At 37.5% G+C, this 21,155-nt stretch overlaps 1 protein-coding gene across 2 annotated transcripts in view; it reads right to left on the reverse strand.

The window, feature by feature from the left end:
• The window catches only part of hs2st1b (heparan sulfate 2-O-sulfotransferase 1b), a 95,272-nt gene that overhangs the window by 12,595 nt on the left and 61,522 nt on the right, over nt 1-21,155 (reverse strand). The window contains exon 1 of one of the 2 annotated variants that reach the window (XM_046858610.1): nt 2,340-2,480. The exons of the other annotated variant lie outside the window; for it this stretch is intronic. The gene's annotated coding sequence lies outside the window, so the exon portion shown is untranslated. Of the gene's footprint in view, nt 1-2,339; nt 2,481-21,155 lie in introns of those variants that run through there. 2 annotated transcript variants of the gene reach the window in all.

The raw sequence follows: 21,155 nt of genomic DNA on the forward strand, positions 1-21,155 counted from the left end.
AGTGGGTGGATTAGTGGCACTAAACTGCATCTAGGTGTAAAGGAGTGTATGCATGTGTGAGAGAGAGAGAGAGAGAGAGAGAGAGAGATGGCCCCTGCTGGATGGGTGGCAGGTAGGATTGAGGCCAGGCAGGAATACAGTACACCCAGGCCTCTTGGGGTTGATAAGAAAAATTCTCACAACTGACCACAATCTAGTGCAGGGGATGGCCAACCAGTCAGAGACCAAGAGCCACATTTTTGACTGTGTTACCGCAAAGAGCCACATCATACACATGGGCACACATGAACATCACCCATCCCTTCCTCTTACACACACACACACACACACACACACACACACACACCTCTGTTCAGCCAGATTTATTGTAAATGTCACACACCAACATAATGACAGAAATTGACTCCTACAGTTCTAAGACCACAGGCCAGTCATTTTCAACAATGAACATTGTGTGCACTGTCTCACACACACAAACTCTGTTTAACCAAATCCACCAAAAAATATATAATAATTTACAATAGCGTTTTTCTTTTACTATGCATGTTACTTAGTGGGACTTTTGGCATTCCTTGCCTTGAACAATCCCCTTAAAATCTGCCATTCCGTTGTTGCCACTCGAAGCAATTCTTTCACGTGTGTCAGTCAGAACAGATCGATGCGTTGATTTCACGTGTTCCAGGGTAGAAAACACAGACTTTGTGTGTGTTTTTTTATGTGCGTGTTCACTTCGCTTGAGTTCAACACGGTATTTTCGTCAAATGCGCATGTGCGTGAGATAATTATACCGCAGGGGTGGGCAATTAATTTTTACAAGGGGCCACATGAGAAACCTGAATTGTGTCAGAGGGCCACACCAACGATAATATTTTAGGGATGCACCGAAATGAAAATTCAATTCAAATGGCATTAAAATCCATAATTTTTTGTGTTATACCTTTTGCCTTGGCACCATCACTGGAAAACTTTCCTGCCTTTTCACAATCGTCCTCTACAGACGGAGTGCGCATGCTCGGACTGACTTTTTTACTTTTCTGCGCCGCGTTCTTCTCATATTTAGAATGGAAATCGGGATGTTTGGATTGCAGGTGATAAATTAAACCCGACTTGGAGAAACTCTTTGCAGATACACCCCCTCTTGAAATTTCAGCATTGCATGTTTTGCAAATCGCTCTCCGCAGACATGTTGCTCTTATCCAGATAACCGTGTGCTGCTGCGCTTTTTTATTGCGTCATTACAATTGTGTTTCTGCCGTGTTGTTTCGGTGATTTGGGTATTTCCGAAAATTATCGGTGCATCCCTGTAATTAATGATTGGCCTCATGCCAAGGTCTGATATACCGCAAAGTTTCCCAGTAGGGGCAAGCTAATTTAAGTCTTAAAAATACCGTATTGAACTTAAGCAAAGCGAACACGCACATAAAAAAATTAAACACACAAAAATCGATATGAACGTAAGAGCCGCATGCGGCTCGCGAGCCGCGGTTTGGCCACCCTTGATCTAGTGAAATGCCTTCCCAGAAATCCAATGAAATGCTTAAAAAGAAATGATATATATATATATATATATATATATATATATATATATATATATATATATATATATATATATATATATAAAGCGCTGTCAATCTATTCAAATATTTAATGAGATTAAATCACATGATTGTCATGAGTTAACAAGATTAATCGCAATTAAAAGCACTTTTTCATCTGTTCTAAATGTACTTTAAATTAATACTTTTTAGGTTTTTAATAATCTGTTCAACATGGGCATGGACAAATATAGATGCTTTATACAAATTTATGTTTATTATTTGTGAACCCATACTCAACAGAGAGCATAAAGACTAAATATTCTTGTAAATATTATTGTGTACTACTTACACATATGTGCTTTTACAGAAACAAGTTTAGCCTACTCAGTTGATGCACTTACATAGGTTGATGCTATAGCTTGCAGCAGTTTTAAATCTATATATCTCTCTGCGTTTTTGGGAGTAACAGTGGTAAGGTTGATTTCAAATGTGCTTCATGAATAAAATTTGATATGATTTAATCTACACAAAGGCAACAAAACAGGTAAAACTGGTATAAAGTGTAGCTGGTGAGAGCTCACTGGCTCGGTCTATTAATGTTTCGTTTTGCTTAATATGATTTATAGGGGATCTGAGATTATGTAGGACAGAAGAAAGAAATGAAAAAAAAGAAAAAAAAAGAAAAGAAAAGCCAGAACTTAAAATAGGGTACAAATGGGAACAGGGGGAGAGAACAGGTAAATGTAAGAACACAAGCATTAGAGAGTGGATGAGAGCATGAGAACACAGGCTATACATTACCTCCAAGAGGCTGTAGGTATTTTAAAGACTTTTTCCCTGAGGCATGTGCACCCACTGCTTTAAAGAAACCTTAATCAGAGAGCAGTGGCGGGATGAAAAGCAACATTAATGGAAAAGGAATGAGTGGAAATCAAGCAGCCGGAATTATATATGGACCAGAAGCCTCTGCAGTGGGTAATAACACCAGCATTTCGCTGTAAGAACTTCAATGCTTAGCAAGAACATGCTCTTTTTTTCCCCCCCTCATGCTTTTTTTTTTAAATATACTTTTTTAATATATTTTTAATAAAATGGTACATTAGGTCTTTAGAAAGGTAAATATGTGTAATATTTCTTCACTGGTCAAGTCTGTTGGTGATGTTTTGAGTTGTGGTAATTTCTGCTTATCATATAATTTAATGGAGTAATGGCAGCCGTGTCTCCAAAATGTCAGTTCACTCACACATACACAAGCACACACACCTACACTTTTATGAAAAGGGAGAGTAAAGAGAGCGAAATTCTGACATGGTTCGCTGATGATTAATCATGCCTAATTTTGTCTCTAATGACATACTTAAATCAAGCCCAAATTAAGTAGTCCCATTAGGTGCAATTAAATCCTTTAAACATCGTTTCCCTCAAATTAATGGGCCTAATACAGCATATTTGCATCATTCCTGGATTTAGTAGCCCACTGCTGCTTTTTACAAGCATTTACATTTATAGCATTTGGCAGATGCGCTTATCCAGAGCAACTCTAAAAACTGTTAATTTGTCCATCACTAAAAGGTGTGACCACTCAAGCGCTGGTCGAGGAATTGAATGAAGAAAGTGCATCTCACATATTTCTGGAAACAGGCTAATTTTTACTGAATGGAAAATTTGTTGATGAAGCCATCTTTGCTCTTCTCTAGACACGGATTAGACTGTGCATCAGTAATAAACGCCTGTTAAGTAATTAAATGTGAATATATAGTGCCTGTTAAAAAAGTTTAGAAATGCCTTTATCGTTTCAGAGAGACACATGCATGTTCCTATTGTTTGTATGCAACGAACAAGGAACCCCGAACAATATGTTTGTTTTAATGTTTGAACAATATTTCAAATATATATCAATTTACAGATGTTTAATTATATTTTGATTATATTTTTCAATAAAAAAAATATAAAATGTGGTTGTGAGGCAGCCTGGTTTCATCATCTCTCCTGTTCTCCATCTTACATAAGCTCTTCTGTTAGAGTAAAAAATGTCAAATATTGACTCATGTCAAGTCGTTTATTTCTATAGCGCTTTTCACAACAGACATTATCTCAAAGCAGCTTCACAGAAATGACCAGTTAAGGTGAACAATGTGTATTTATCCCTGATGAGCAGCCATGGTGACTGTGGCAAGGAAAAACTCCCTTAGATGTTATGAGGAAGTAACCTTGAGCAGAATCAGACTCAAAAGTGGAACCCATCCTCATTTGGGACTCACCTGTCCATAGAACTTTCTTTCCAGTCGTCCACTGTCCAATTCTATAGCTTTTTTGTCTTTTGCGTAGTTTGTTGCATATAAACAAATCTCAAAAACAATAAAAGACTAGGAGTTTCCAAACTTTTGAACACAGAATGCACATTTTATATAGAATAGCTGTCCATAGAGAGATAATAATCAGCTAAAAACTGGTTTGCATCCCTAAGCAGCAACCTCCATTTTTAAAAGATATGAATTAAATATATAGGCATTTATAGATGTATTTGAATCACTGAGATACTTAAGCTTTGTTTTATTAGAAATCTTCACTGAAAACTGTTTTAGTTTAATGATACAAGAAATAAGGAAACTCCATCCAAGCCCTAAAGAAGCTAATAGACAGAGGCCACCAGGATCATCTATTCTAAACAGGCAGCCATTGCTCCTGCTCTCTAGTGTATGATATAAATTAGTCAATGAAGTTTAGATTCTAAAAGAACCTTCCTGTTTTAAAGGGTTTTAAGGCAGAATGAGAGCATTAGGATGTACAGAAAAGTGAACTTTTCCAAAGGGAAAATAACCATAAGGAGTGCATGTACATGAAATGAGTACACAGTGTAAAGCTAATAATTTTTATCAATAGACATTGACAAATAGACATTTTTTATTTTTATTATTATTTTTTTTTTAAGTGTTTCATTGCATAAATTTGTATGTAATTATTGTCTATATGAATGGCTGTGAGAAGAGATACTAGCATTATTTTATATGCTTTGGTGGTGAAGTTCACCTACCACCCTCAGTCTGGTGTGGGTTTGGTCAGAGTCCTCTGATTATCACCAACGTCTCAAAAACATGCCTAAACTTAGGTGTGAATTAATGTGTGCGCATGGTCCCTAGTGAAGGACATGCTTGCAGGATGGGCTCAGGATCCACCAAAAGATGGATGAATGAAATGCGTAAAAGTATAGTCTGATATTATTAACAGTTACATAATTAACAGTCTGATATTATTAACAGTTACAAAATCTGTAAGACCATAAAACCAATGTTGGACCTAGTGGAAACATTCATATTAGTCAAGGCCTACTCTGGATGACTGGGTTTTTTTATGTACTGTACAACACAAAACAAAAATAAGGACACCTCTAAAGCTCTCTATGGGAACATAACCTAATAAATTATGAGAAGGCTGTGTGAAGGCAGAGAGGTGTAAACCATATGTGCAGTATATTAATGAACATGTGCATGCACAAGCGCCACAAAATACGATAACGGCCCACTCCAATCATCTGTTTGTATCATTTTCCGCTCGTTTCCTCGCTCCCACCCAATCCAGCAATTACCCCAAGCTCAGGCTGATAACACTCTCATCCGTCTTCTGCAGCGGTGCATAAAATAACCCACTTCAAATATTGATCAGACCTTAACAAGCCTCAATACATCAGTCTCAGTCCCTCATGCGTGCCAAAGCCTGAGGTGACGGTATAGAGTCCCGGCCCCGGTGGAGGCGAGGAAGAAAGGCAGATGAAAGGAGGGAGCGAAGGAGCGTGGGAGTGTGTTTATCCTGTGGAGGTGAAGACAGACGGCTCAGGTTGCTCTCTCGACGGGGGAATGACGCTGGTTCAGTGTTGCCACTGCAAGGAGACTCTTTCCCTCCTTCTCTGTCTCTGTCCATTTCTTTTGTACTCCTGACTGCTCCATCTTTTTCCATCTTACTTTGTTTCACACGGCTTAGAGCAAAAAAAGGTTGCCCTGCTCTCTAAATAAATCACAGAGAAGAATTATGTGTGGGTGTACTACTGGGTGAGATTGCTTAATTAGCCTCTCTCTCTCCATCTCTCTCTCACTCTCTTTAAAACCCAAACTCATTTGCAGGTGATTAAGCCTTCGATGATGATGTTGAGGAGACAAGGCCTAATTAAGAGTGAGGTTTGTGTGTTTTGGCTTTAAGCACAGTCCTGTGGGAGTTAATTAGCCAAAAGGCTTAAGAAGGTTTTCTCTTTGAATATGTAAAATAGTTCAGATTCTGCCTCACATTGCATAACACAATGTCCAGATATGACATTCATTCAATCAAAAGGCAAAGATGAAAATGTGTTAAACAAAATACAACGATATAAATATGAAATGATGTAGTATAGCAGCCATATCCTCTAAAGGTACCAATTACACTGGGTAGCATTTCACAGATTATCAAATCATAAATTCATTAAACTCCCTTCCACCCAAACACACACACATCCTTCTGCCCACCCACCACCAAGAAAAGTGGAAGCCCCACTGTGCTGCCTTTTTCCCATGTTTTGGTTGCTAAGAAACCTAAATGAGCAAGCTAAAAATTGGTAGCCAACCATGCATCATGTGCATTAGAACAAACTAATGGAAATAAATGGAATTCCTGCATTCATTTATACAGCAATACTACACATTACCATAAAATTCTTACGAGGCTTTTGATCAACCCCATTCCACATTTAGTCTACATTTGCTACTATAATAACCTCCACTCTTCTGGGAAGATATCCTTCTGCATTTCAGAGAATGACTGTGGAGACTTGTGCTCATTGTACTAGCACAAGGGCGCTAGTAAAGTCAGCATTTCAAATCTTCCCAAAGTGTTCAGTAGGGTTGAGGTCAGAGCTCTAGGTCAATTTAAGATCTTCCACTTAAAAACATGTTTGTGATTGCTTTTCGTTCTGGAAAAGGTTTAGGTCTTCTAGTTCAGTAGAGGGGTAAACTTAATGCTACTACATCCAGAGACATCCTATACAATTATGTGCCTCAAAATTTGTGGTAAACATTTGGTAAAAGAACCACTATATTGCACACACTCATGCTCCTCAAAGGGAGCACTGACCTTCATAAGTCAGTGTGCCAAAACACATCATCCTGTGTACACTGGTATCTGTGTAAGTGGTGTGATTCTGACCAGGTGTGCACCCTGTTAATGAGAGCTCGGTGACGTGAGTTTCTAGCCGAAAACATGATCTCAGGTGTGTATGTATGTATGTATGTATGAATGAATGAATGTATGCATGCATACATGTACCGTATTTTCACAACTATTAAGTGCACCCAAATATAAGCCGCACCCACAGAATTTTACAAAGATTTTTATTTTTAACATAAATAAGCCGCACCTGTCTACATTGAAACTAATGAACTTCACACAGGCTTTAACGAAAGACAGTGTCTGTGACACGGCTTGTATCTAAACAGTAGCCGACCAAGAAAGTCATTGTTCACTGTCTTCCTCCTTCCTTTCACAACAATTTCTCTCGGGAGTTTTTGTTTTGGCATCGCCATGCGTTTAAAAATTACCATCAATGAAGCTTTTCTCCCGATGCCGTGCAGCTCAGAACACAGGTGAAGTGCGTTTTTTCATGCCCAGTTGTTTTCAGCGTGACGAATGATTCACATTTCCTGTTGACAGTCCGAGTGAGCGGCAGGTCAAACGTCAGAGGAACCTCATCCATATTTATAATGTGGTGCGGCCCAATTCAGTGGGAGCGCATCTGATTTTATATAAAGAATTTCATTGGTTCACCTAAACCCGTTCTGCAATTTAATTGGTCTAATGTTATGGGGATCAGTTTTTTGGCTTGAAGTTTGTGAAACCGGGAAAAACCCGGGAAAAACCCAGGAAAAATCCATAAATTAGCCGCTTTATTGTTTAAGCCGCGGGGTTCAAAGATTGGGGAGAAAAGTCCGGAAAATACGGTATATGTGTATGTATAAACTAATAAATCTTTTATTACACACAATACTGAGGTACTATTGACATTTAGTCAGCTCTCATCCACCTATTCCATCAATTCAAAAAAGCCCTCCACGGGGTTCCAGTAAATCATTCTCAGCACAGCAGCTGGTTGACCGATTTCATAACACAGTTCAAATTTATATGCGCAATTTGTTTCTCAGACCTGCCAGGAGATGCTGTAAAAATTAATAGCTAAGAATCAGGAATGTAAAATGTTTATAAAGTAGTTCCTACAGTATTTTCATCGCAATCAATAACACTGCCATTTTACACTATACAGTTAAACAGTATTAAGCTTGCTAAAAGGATGTTCAGTATAAGCAGAGTGTGAATAAGAGTTCTGTGAGGATTACAACAGCATGTCTCGGATTATAAATTCATGGTATCCAGGTGAGATTATAAACTGAAGCAAGGGCGAGGGCACCCACAATAGCAGCAAGAGGAAAATCCTCAAAGGAACCATAGCTAATCCAACACCACAGTCCGTATGTAGCCATAACACCAGCTCAGCAGAGAATATAGCCAGGAGCAGATTATGAGAGGATGAATCATTCAATTATAATACACATAACTGGAGCAGATAAATAGAGTGATTTCTCCTCAGTTTTCTAGATATTTATTATTAATCGTATGTGCTTGAGAATTTCCAGAAAACAATCTAAACAGATATTATGCAAAATAAAACACAAATAAACACATGAAACTTAACATCTACTGTATGTTTGAGGTCCAAAGTATCTGGCAGTCATGGGGCCTAGCAGCACTGCTGAACACTGAAATGGTTTTACTTGGGTAAGATGAAAAGAACGTAGGGAAGTAAACGATACTGCTGTCAGAAACTGACATTCTCTTCCCAATTTGGTCTTGCCAATGCCCACCCACTAGCTAGCTCATCCCAGCCACCAGCCCGCAAATGAGGGGCAAATGCGTGCTTTTTTAAGAGAGCCCAAAACCAACCTCCACATCTTATTAAACTAGTGCTCATGCTATGCTAACACAGGGCAGCGTAACATGCTGAGAAAATTGCTATCAGGTTTTATAAAGGTTTTTCGCTACCACAGCCTCATCCTGCTTAGACAACAGCTAACAAAAGCATAGTATAGCATTAAAGAGCTGCTATTTATACAGTGTAGACTCCTAATCCACCTCATGCTCCATGAGAATGCTTTATCACAAACTCATTACTTGGAATCATATCGTGCCTTGCTGAGTCCGTTGATAGACTGTACAGTTGTTGTACAGAGGCAGGTTTTCTTTTAGACACATTGTTATACTGCACATATATTGTGTTTTTAGATCTGTGGTTTGTGGTCTGACATAACAGACTAATGTTGTATGAAATTACATTAGTGGCAAACGTATTGAATGTAACTTTTTAAAAAAAATATATATATATATGTCATTAGAAATGAAAAACTACATTGTTGCAGAGTGCGGTTTTTCCTTTTTTTAAAGTTTCCAAGTTTTCTTTTCACTTGCCATGGTTTGTTAATATGCTGTTTTCGCTTTTCAGTTACGCTCTGCAAGTTTACATTTGCCATTTTGGAATCTTTCATGAGGGTGGGCTTAACAGCACTAACTCTCATTGGCTAGTGAGATTTAGGTCGACTCTGGTCAATTTTGTGGCTGAATTCTATCAAGCAAGATGAGAAACTTTGGGGTTTACTGTCTATAACATCATTTGACATCTCAACTTATTACAACTACTTTAATGTTGGATAATTAGTATAAATGTAACATATTAGGGGAGGGGGCAGTCTGTTGGGGGGAAAAACAAAAAACATTTGATTACTTCACAGTCCTGCTTTGATAGAGTTGTTGGGCAGTTGGATAGTTATTTGCTGTAGCCAAATTAATTTAGATTGCAAACACATCCTAGCTGTCAACACTGGGCATGATGCACTGCACTGGAGTCAACAGTGTTCTGACAATAATACTGTCAAAACAATATATATTGTGGTTGAGGTGGAAAAACATGATTCAGTTCAGATATAAAAGTGAAAATGCAATAATAATGAAAATAATAACAATACAATTTGTTGGGTATAACACAGTATGGTAATCTCATATCTTTGTAACAGAATGACAAATAGTTCCTGTACTCAAAGCTACCGAAGTTTCTAACTGATTATCGTACAAATTACAAAAGTAAAAAATGAGTGCATTCTATAAGAATATTATTATTTTTATGGGAATATACTTGCAAAGTTTTTGCAATGAAACCTCGGTCCTAACTTTGCTTCGCTGCATCTTCTTAATCTTCTTGCTAATCTTCTTAAGTGCTTAGCATTTCAGTAGTGCACAAAATCTCGCATCATGTTAGATGAGATGCAAAAGGAGTATCTAAATGAGATATAATCTAATCAAAGCATAGAGCTGTTAAAGACATCAACACAAGTTTACGATTAGTGCCAAGAAACGACAGCCTAAATGTAATACTGGATTATTCAGGTAAACTAGAAACACTACTGACAAAGAGGTCAGGATCTGCATGAGAAAATGCATTTGTTTGTGTTTTACATGTAGCATTTGCTTGTTTTTATACACAGAAAAAGCCTTTAATGTAGCATGCTAACAAAAGAGGCATGTGAAGATTCATACTGACACACCATTGTCCGAATCAGTGTTTCCTCGTGGCAAGTGCAGCCACCATAATGCATCTTTACAATCTGGCCAGTGTCACTGTAATTGAGAGAAGAGAGAGAATGTGTGTGTGTGAGAGAGAGAGAGAGAGAGAGAGAGAGAGAGAGAGAGAGAGAGAGAAAACTAGCCTCTCTATGAAATCATTGGGATTCTAACTTTCAAACCCCCAGAGTTCCCCACTTTAGCTTTCAGTCTACTTATATTTCTGTGCTACTACAACTGGAACAGCTGCATCTTCTGTTAATTTACTGATGCTTATTTGCTACAAAAAAAAAAATCAATGTAGTTAGAAGAATTTTTAAGTTTCTATTATCTATTATAGATGTGTTGGCTTTACATATAAAGTATAAATTTTGCATATAAAATATCAATTTTAAATTAGTTTGCTTTTCAGATACAGTAAATGAAAAATGTATATAAAAGCTACTGTGTGCCAATACAATGACAAATTTCCCATTTAGATCATCTGTGCATTCAAAATTTAAAGTCTCTCCAACATTTGCAGATTGACAATTCTAATGACAGAGTCTCAAATTTTTCTGTCCAAAAGTCTATAAAGAGTCCTTTCTGGTCTTAGGGACCACCAGAAGAACCAGAGTCCTGGGGAGAGTGTAAGTATGTGTGTGTGTGTGTGTGTGTGTGTGTGTGTGCGCGTGTGAGAACAGATAAGCTCTGTGAGAAATGAAGTGGAGAGACCGCAGTTCTTTAAATGCACTGAACTGCAGATTGTAGCGACATGATCTGAAGGCAGTGCAATTTATTTAGGGATTTACTGGTGATGCCAATAAAGTGTGAGGTTATGAAACTATGATCCAGAGATTTAGTATCTTTCAGAAAACGTAAAAGGTTAAAATCAGATGGAGTTGCGATAAATAGTGCTTTTTGTAAGATTCACAACTTTGAGGAATATGGAGCTGAAGATTATGCAGTGATTGGAAATGCTATGAGCAGAGGTTCAAGGAATAATGCTGTGGTAAGCTTTTCGGCTTTTAAGACATTTTTGAGATTTCATCTTCACCAAATGGAACTGGTGACAACGTCTTCAGAGATCGGCAAAATAGTGTCATTTTGTTCTTTGTGTCAACCAGTGTGGCTGCAGATTAGCAAAGAAAGCTCCTATGGGATCTCTTTATGATATTTTTACTAAGCTAACTAGTTTAACGCAAATCCAATGAATATATGTGCACATGGTAGTCAGGCTAAAGCATCTGAATGCGAATCCAAGAAATGGAGATTTTAAAACGGGCATACATGAATGATGAGCAAATAGACACCTTATCTTATGATTGGTTCTACATGGTGGCCAATATTTGTTTATTGTGACTACAGCTTCAACATAGGGTTGCTTGAACTGGTAGTGAACTGGTACCACACACACACAATGTGTGTAGTGTTTCCCATTAATGGTATAATTTGTCATTTTATTTTACATTGAAAAAGTCGTTTAAAAAATGGATACAGACAAGTTACTCACACATTTAGAAACAATAGAGAGCCCTAAATCTGTGTGACAGCATCACTACCTACAAAACTTTTCGGGATTCCTCTGGTTTCTCTAGTTTTTAAAAACATGGTCGGACTGCCTATGCTAAACTGTGCATGAGTGTGTAAATGAGTGTGTGTGTATTCCCATCTTGCAAATTTTCTAACACAGTATCTGTATTTACACTGACCCTACAGGACAAAGTCAAATGAAATATATAAATTAATGAACACATTTTTATTCATATACATCAGTATATAGTGTGTGTTTGTGTGTATATAGACTGTATAAATTCTTTCAGCTTTACAAAAAAAATAAACAATAACTGTGTACATTTCAGATTGTTAAATTTCGTGGTTAAAAGTTTTGTTGACTGTGTCCTTCATTTTCCAAAATGCATGTATATGTAAGTCATATATACTAGATACTGATACTAGAGCTGGGCAAATTTTTTCTTTCTTTTCTTCAATTAATTCGAATTTACGTTTTAAGACTATTTTTTTTTTTAAATCGAGGAATCGCAAACATAAAAATGTTGCCGCACACATCCAACCAGATACATCATCATTGCACCAATGGCAGATTAATTAAGAAACAATATTGTCTGACCACATACCTGATTAACCGCTTACATACGAGAGCATTCTATTAAGGAATGTAATGTAGAAATAGTATCTAACGTTTTTCTCTGTGGTTTGAAAATGGTTCGGATTTCAGAGGACAGACTTTTGTCAAATGCAAAATATGCCGAAAGTCGGTTACCACCGGTAGTGGCAGCACCACTAATTTATTCCAGCATTTGTGACACCAAGCTGAGGTAATGTTTACATTGGTTGAAATGGGTATTTTCTTGCTTTGTGTTCAGAAATATTTTATGTTTAATTCAAACTGCACAATATTTGCTTTCATATTCATAATTTGTTTTACATTTATTTTCACCATGTTGATTACTTTTTTGAATTTACGCCATACCGACTAAAAATACACCGTTCCTTATCCAGATGGCTTTTCAATTTACTAAGAAAAGAGAATTTGAACTACAACATGACTGAAGTTTGTTTTGAGTTGACTAGATACACATGGGGAAAAAAAAATCTAAATCAAAATTGTGGATCGGTCCAACAATCTGAAGGAAGAAAGAAAGAAAAAAAAACATTTACATTTTTTGCCCTATCACCCAGCCCTAACTGATACTAACGACTCTTTACTTAATGAAATGCAAGCAGATTCATCACTGCTCTGTCACAGCTGTTGTGGGAGGGGAAAGGTCAGGAAAGAGGCTGGTCCCTCACATCAACACTGCACTAGCATGCTCATCTGATGAGCCAATAATGCAGGCCAGCAGCTCACACTAAGCAGAGCAGCTCTACTGAAGACTGATTGATCATGCGGAACAGCCCGGCTGCCTTTATAATGTCCCGTTTTTCAGCCAGGCCTCCCACATTCAGCTCGCTGTAAGAGATGAGACGAGTTTTACCAGCACGCCAAAACAACAATTGCCTTGAATGACGATGCATGCATACGCACCACAAAATGAGGATAAGTGTGATCTATTTAGTCTTTGCCAGCTTACTCCTCCCCTCAGACCGAAGAACGCTTTTAAAAAGCGGCACGCTGTGACAACACTGTGTTTTCACGAGCTTTTAATGTGAATGGCTGGTTCCTGCTGATACAAATTACTCAAAATGACACTGACAAAAGCAATATAATATGAATTCAAGCAATTTGAGCTAAGCCTCAACACTCCATCTGATACACACTTCGATTTCTGCAAACTTCAGACATTTGATGGAACTAAAATTTGGCTAGATGAACCCCACATGCCCAGGATTTCATTTCCAACATTTAGACAGACACACTGTAGCAAGATACAGTAATATAAATATGGAGAAAAAAAGAGACATATTTGCACGTTTGCAAATAGATTACTTTGCAAGAGTTCTAATGTTGGTAAACTAGAATTTTCCAGTGAAAGTTTCTTTGCTCTATTCACAGAGGAAAAGTTACATTTCTAGATTAGAAACCCTGCAAATGTGAGAATAAAACCCTGTAATTCTGAGCCTTGTGTAGGGGAAATTGTCTTTTATTTGGGGGGGGAAATTCCAAGATAAAAACTTCTGAGATTCAACCTTGACTCAAACCATGTTTGACCTGAATACAGTTCTATCCCATTGTATAGTCTTGCATCCTGTTCCTCTGCTGTGCCCTTAACTCAACCCTTTCATCATCTATTTGTGAGCTGTCCCTTCTATAAAGCTTGATGGAGCAATTTAGCTTTGTCCCTTATTACCTATTACAAAGTGATTGAAAACGGCGTATACTTCTTGATCGCGCTCATAAAAGTAAAATCTGTTCGTCACAGAGACCAGGTGCGTGGCGTCTGAACGCGTACGGCCCGCCGACTTCAAATGACTTCCCCTAACATCAGGCAATAAAAATCAGTGACGACTAGCAGAACGGGCGTAGGACAATCGTTCGAGATGATCGACGTCCTCCGAGTGTGATTTAGAGAGACAAACAAGACAGGTGGCTGAAGGATGAGAGATGTAAGCATGAAGGGCAAAAAATAGCGGATGTTCGTAGCGGGGTTAAATAGAGCAAAAAACAACTCGAGGCACAGCGCCCAGGCACAGGAGAATGCAGGAAGAGAAGAAAACAAGCACAAACAGATGCATCAGTACTGCTCTTTCTGCATCTCCTCAATCAGTTCACATTACATTCATGATTTTGTCTAATACACTATTGCTATGTAGTGGAAATATGGAGGAATTTATTAATCTTAACAACCTGTCCTGATGACCTGACTCATTTCATTTACTCACATCTAAATTTCCATTTCATCGTTGTGCCCAGCTGCTGAGCTGCACTTAAGAATAACTTAAGTAAAACCTCAAGACAAAACTAAGCTTCACAACACAATCACTAATTAAAAGCAGGCTTTCAGAGAAACTACAGTAAAATCTTTCTTGCCCACTAATGACCAAACTCCAGGTGCTTGTTTATTCATTTCAACAAGAAAAGGCAGTGTGATTTCGCCTCGGAAATCTTCTAATCTCCAATGCTTACCCAATATTTAAATCACAAACAAATACAAATTATTTTTTTGGTGGGTCTTGGCACAAAATACTAAAGATTTTACTTCTCTGTTTGAAAACTGTGATGCTTTCCCTTGCAAATCATTTCTCTGTAGGAGCAAAAAAAAAAAAGAAGACATGCAGCGCATTTACACACAATGAGTTCAAACAGAAATTTTACAAGACACAGAACTGACCTGTCAGAAATAGAGCTTTTGGATCTCTGTAGAGGGATAAGGAGGCATCTTCGAAATAGCGATAGGAAACAGTTTGTAAAGAGTCCTCTTTTTTCATATGTATGTTACTAGTACAATCACTTCGAAGAATAGTGGCACTGTTCAGGTAATATTATCACCCCACAGCTCCAGGATCCCTTGTCCTTGTGTTTTTTTCATGTTCTCCAACAGATTTCACATCAATCTGACCAGCGTAATGCAGTTACTGAAGATGAATGAATGAATAAACTCATTACTCATGTATTCCACTCGCTTTCTCTCCCTCTCGCAGTCATCATCCGTATAACCTTCTCCATACTGATTTAAATCTTTCAGGCTGCCTGGCATGTTTAGTTTAGTATAAATCAAAATCAGTTCTTCAAAACATCTTTAAATGTTTCCATGGCCTTTGTGTGAGTGATAACCTGCGAATGGGTAACTGATTGCAGCCTGTCATCGCTTTTCCCACCATGTCACCTCAAATCCCATTTTTTTCCTTATATAATCACAAACGTTCTTATTAAGTAGATATTACACACTACGTGTTTCTATTTAAGACACCATAACTTTTTTTTTATCTGTACATGAAAAGGAAATTAAAATGAACACAGCATGTCATATTGTGTTTTTATTTCATCTCTGAGCTGTATGCAGCAGTTCCAAACATCAGGCCATATAAGGCCCACTTTTCATTTCCCATGATCATGCAATTGGACTGTAGAGTAATCTGATCTCCCGCTTCTGCCTTTCTTCCCAGATCCTGCCAAATCCTCCCGTCCCAATTAGAGCTCACCCTGGCGCATTTTAAATTCGCCAATCTCGCTGGCCCCGAGTTACCCAAATCTAGCAGGCAAAGGCTTCTCAGAGCCTTGCCAACCCCTACCATGTTCTAACTTAAGATCAGACAAGACTTTACTAATGCTTGTTCCCAATTAGGGAGCATGATGTATCCTGCTGCCTAGTCAAAGAAAACCTCTCTGCTTAATGAAATTACAGCCGTGAGCCCAGCGGGTTTAAAAAAAAAAAAAAAAAAAGGCCAGAGACAAAGGCAGTCATAAGAATCTTCACAACTAACCACTCCAGAATACTTACTTAGCAAATTCAGAATATTTAAATTAAACAAATTCAGGTATTAAAGACGACGTAAACAATTTTTATGTTACTGTTGTTAATGGAATTGCTTAACCTGAGCTTTGCATGTAACTGGACCTTCATGAAATCTACTTTGCAAAATCTTGCCTTATACACTGTGTATTTGAACAACATGGCTACAATGTTTTTCCTAGGAAAGATTTATAATATGAAGTTATAGCAAGAGCAGTTCAATGGTAGTCTGAAGTCAAATCTACATAGCTACAGTAACGGTCTCTTGCCATTCTGGACTCCTAACAGTGAAGAGAGTTCTAGACATACAGTACACCAATTTTAACAGCATCCTATGGAGCAATCAATGCTTCAAACTATAAAGCTAACAAAATATATCAAACCTTATATCTGTCAAATGAGATATATATATATATATATATATATATATATTTGAATATTGATTTATTTATACCCATTAAAAATGTTTGATAGTAGGGGTCACCAAATGATGAAATTTTATGTGGAACCTAAAATAATCCCAGTGTCAAAAAACACTGTAGCAGAAGCATACGTATAGAAATTTATATCTAGATATACTGTATACCTAGCTTGTAAAATTCTCTGAAGAAGCCAGTCTGCTGTAGCTTGTAGCTTGTCTAACCATACAGTAAGCAGCTGCATAGATTATTTAGTCGAAGACTAAATAAGTCATCAGAAGTTTTGATAGAAATATTAAAGCTTCAGAAACAAATGGACAGTAACTTTTACATTTATTCCCCCGGCAAGTTCAATCTGCAAGTAGGTATATGCGAAAATTAACTATGAGATCATTTTCTTTTATTGTGTGTGTGTATATACACGCGTGGGGTGGGGCTTCTTGTGGATTGTATAAAACAGCCATGTACAGGTGCATACCCGTACAGCTGTACACATGTGCATGGCTGATTTAGAGCTAAACAAAAAAGTTATGTGGTAAAATTTAGTTAAAAACAAAACATAACCAATTCATATTGTCACATGTAACTTAGTTTTAGCCACAAGAATCATTAGTGGTTAAACATTGAAAGGAAACTTAATGTTACTTATCAGCTTGCTTACAGTGCTTGCTTATTCACAAATAAGTATGCAAACATGCAAAGCATCAAGAATTGATATACTGTGGCTGTGATTACTTATCACCCAGATTTACAGGACACATATTGTACTAAGCCACACAGTTAGATATTAGGAGGTTCCAAAGGAAAAGATTAAGAGACACTCTCCCCTTTAACTACCCAGAGGGCACTCGGATACAGTGCCAGAGACCACTCTGAAGACACTGCCATAAGGAGTCAGTAATGCATACGCTCCTGTCGCATTGAGCGACGCAAGTGAACGATCGTGTTTTTGCTTAAAGGGTGGTCTTAAAAAATACAGACCTCCTAGGACACATGGTAAGAGCAGCCTTCATGGATATCAAATCCTGACTGCACTTCACTGCATGTTTTTTCAGATTTTCTTGGAGAAAAACTATTTGGAGAAAATCAGTTGCCAAAAAATAAAATAAAACCCGCCCACAGTGATTTCTAAGAGCATGAAAGTCAGCAGAGCTTTACAAAAGCTCCTTCTTCCTGTTGGGTTGAAAAAAAAGAAGATCCAATGAAAATTATTGATTTCTCTAGTCTAAGCCTTAAGGTTTTAGAGACAGGCACTCTAGGCACAGCAATGCAATCCTGACAGGGGAAGAAAGAGCCTTCATGAGAACAGACTCGCTCACGATGTTGCTTTTTTTTTTTTTTTTACGAGCTCAGGCACCATGCAGCATCGTTAGCAGAGAGGACAGTCATCATTCAGCAGCGAGCTGTCAAAAAATAAAAAGTCCCTTTCTTCATTTTTTATGACTTGCGAACGAGTGCAAATCGTTTGTCAGCTTCTCATTCTGCATGGCTGCTGGTGTTCGGGGGCAGTGCTGACATTCCAATTCTTCACAGCTGGTTGAAATGGGAAGAAAAAGGTCATCGATGGTGGAAAAAGACTTTTGAACTATCAACCAATTACCTCCAAGGAGTTTATTCGTGATTCATTAGAAGGAAAATTTGTGGTGAGAGGTAAAGGGTCAATCCGAAGGATGTGTGTGGCAGCATTGGAAAACCCTTCACATAATGAGATACATACATGTATTTTCTATTTCGACTATAGCACTGAAAATACTCGAGCAGTCCAAAGTCAGGTAATTTAAAATTTATTGAATGCCAGTTACAGCTGATTATCATTATTCTAAAATCTAAACAGAAACAAATATAGCTTTACTTCATTCAATTTTTTTTTTATGTAAATCAGCCAAATTAAAACAAATGAAAAAAAGGGATGTGTTGTAACCATCACAGTCCATTAGCAAAAGACGAATCTTTACCAGTAAACAAAAACCTTTTGGCAAAGGGTATAGATGATATAGACATGAATACAAACAAAGAAATGTATTTATTCTTTTTTGCACTATAATGATTCCAGTCTATTTCCAAGGCACAGTCCTGCTGTAAAAAAAAGTGAAAAGGGGGAAATTGAATTGAAATGTTTTTCTGCATGAGGTGAGCTGAATAATGAATACAAAAATTGCAAATAAGAAGTTTAAACATCTTTTTTACAAACTCCGACTGCCACCTGTATTACATTTTAATGTAACAGGACATTTGCAGAAATACTAAGCAAGGTTCGTGCTCCGAACTGCTCATTCAATTTTCATTTTAAAAAGAGAAGGTGAAACAATTTAAAAGGCTTGTTATTTTTATTTACTTCCAATACTGCAGAACCAAACTACTGAAAAACAAGTCATTCTCCTGTTTCTTTGTGGATGCACTGAAAACTAAAACAAAAAAAGACTTGGTTTTTTTTATGGTGTCAAATTGTAGAACTACAGAAGCAGTACATCACAGCAGTGTCAGGCCAGAAATGGGCGGAGCTTAAACAGTCTATACATATACCTAATATGCATCTAATATTTTTTAATTGGGTATCAGCTATTTTATATATACGTTTTTAACTTAGACATCTACAATATTTAATTAAACTGTTTTTAATTGAATCACTTGTATACATATGACCTAATGGAACGGATTAACACAATCGTATGCACGTGGGCAGTTAACATCCAGATTCCTTCTGATAAAATAAAGCCTATTTACACCCAATTTGCACTTTCTGAATCTGTTATGTTTTGATGTTATGTTCGCACTTATGCTTTGATGCTATGCTGCTGTGCATTCATTTTGTATGTTCTTGGTTCAGCGTTTGTGTGTCTCGAGTCTCCTGCACTGTTTCCGAGTTTTTCCCGCTTTCCTAAAAGGTGTGCAGGTTTCTGAGTTTGTTTCCTGAGCCTCCTGCTTTCCCTAAAGTTGCTGCACCCTGTTTGTAAGACTTTGTGTATTGTTGTAATGTTATTTGATCTGTTTTCTAACGCTATGTTGTGTGGACTGCATTATTGCTCTGCCCTGCATTTGATTTTTGCAGAATGACATTAATACTTAAAAACTTACTACAATCATACATTGTCTTGTTTGTTTGAGATGAATTTTCTCACATAACCCCTGCCACTCAACTAGAAAATATTTCACCCTTTTCTCAGTCCATACTACATCAGCAAAAAAAAAAAAAAAAAAACATTTCCAATGGAATCCACGTCAGTGTTTTTGAAACGCTCTGTTGCCCGAAAACAAAAAACGCTGCGTCAGTGTGGACGAAAGGCCAAAAACAGAGGAAAACGGATGTTTTATCAAATGTATCTGGATTAAGGTGGATTTACCCTGATGTAGCAAAAAGCTGCAGATACACAAACATGAACAATCTCTTTCTCTCTTTCATGCCCTCACACATACGAAACTAGATATCCTCAGTGGACCTTTAAACTGCTGACAACACTCTCTCTCTCTACATATGTGTGTGGTAATATATACTAATGTGTGATTAAGGGGCAGGGTATTAACCCTTGCAGAGGTTATTCATGAGACGCTTCAGGTAGAGAGCAGATAAATGACTGCACTCTAACCCCTTCCATGAATCAGTGTTACTGTACACCAACAGCATAGAATACCATGTGACAAGTACAACACAAGTTCACACAAGTTTTCTTATCCCTTCCAAAGAATGAGAGAATTATTAGAGAAAGTAGAATTAGAGAAACTATTGATGAAAAGTCAATCAACTAAAGGTTCCTGTCGACCATTAAAACAGCACAAAATGTTTTACATCTTGGTTAAATGAAAGATTTGCAGCTTGACAGCATTATAGTGAGTTTTTAAAAGTTCATGGGGGGGGCTTACTGGTACAGCACCGGTACACGCAACTGCAGCACAGCCTCTAACCTTGAGGAATCTACAAGGACTGGCTCTTAATTAAAAGACCTAAGAAGAGTCCATGGGCATCAATCATGTACCGTGCTAAAAACCTAACCGTAGCTTCGTCGAGCATGACCACAAAGCATTTGCTGAGAAAACTCAAAAGAAGGTGAGCTAAAGAATCACACTGGAAATGAAATCACACAATTCCTCTTTCACTGCTTCTGATAGAATTAGAGTATTAGGCTTGCTCATCAGGCACAAACTTACACAAAGAACTTTCTTATTTATTCTTTATTAATGTGTTAATTATCTGTGTAAGGCTGCTTTGAGACAAAGTTCATTGTTAAAAGCGCTAAACAAATAAAAATGAATTGAAGTTAATAAAGTCAAGTCAATGTCAATGTAACACAGAATATTGTTTGTGCAATAACCACAAAAAAAAAAAAAAACCGATAGCCAGCTTTTCATCTATTATATGTGAGGTTAAGTCTTGGCATTTCGCATGAAATATATCAAATACAATATATTCAATACTAGAGTCCTCACAAAATGATGTGCGTCGCTGCACTATGAATTTGCCAGTGGGTGTTGCTACTACTGGTTGCCATAGTAACTATCTTTGGATGGCACAAATAGCATTCCCTTTTTTGATAGCAAATCTCAATACAGATCATGTGTGCTATACTATATACAGTCTCGATTGTAGTCCATATTTACCTGCTGTGAAGTTGCTGGACATGGGCACTTTTACTCGCAGTCACCAGCTTTAATTAAAAACGAATGGTTTCTAGTCGTGCTGT

The sequence above is a fragment of the Silurus meridionalis genome, chromosome 1 (genome assembly GCF_014805685.1).
Source record: "Silurus meridionalis isolate SWU-2019-XX chromosome 1, ASM1480568v1, whole genome shotgun sequence".
Classification (NCBI taxonomy): domain Eukaryota; kingdom Metazoa; phylum Chordata; class Actinopteri; order Siluriformes; family Siluridae; genus Silurus; species Silurus meridionalis.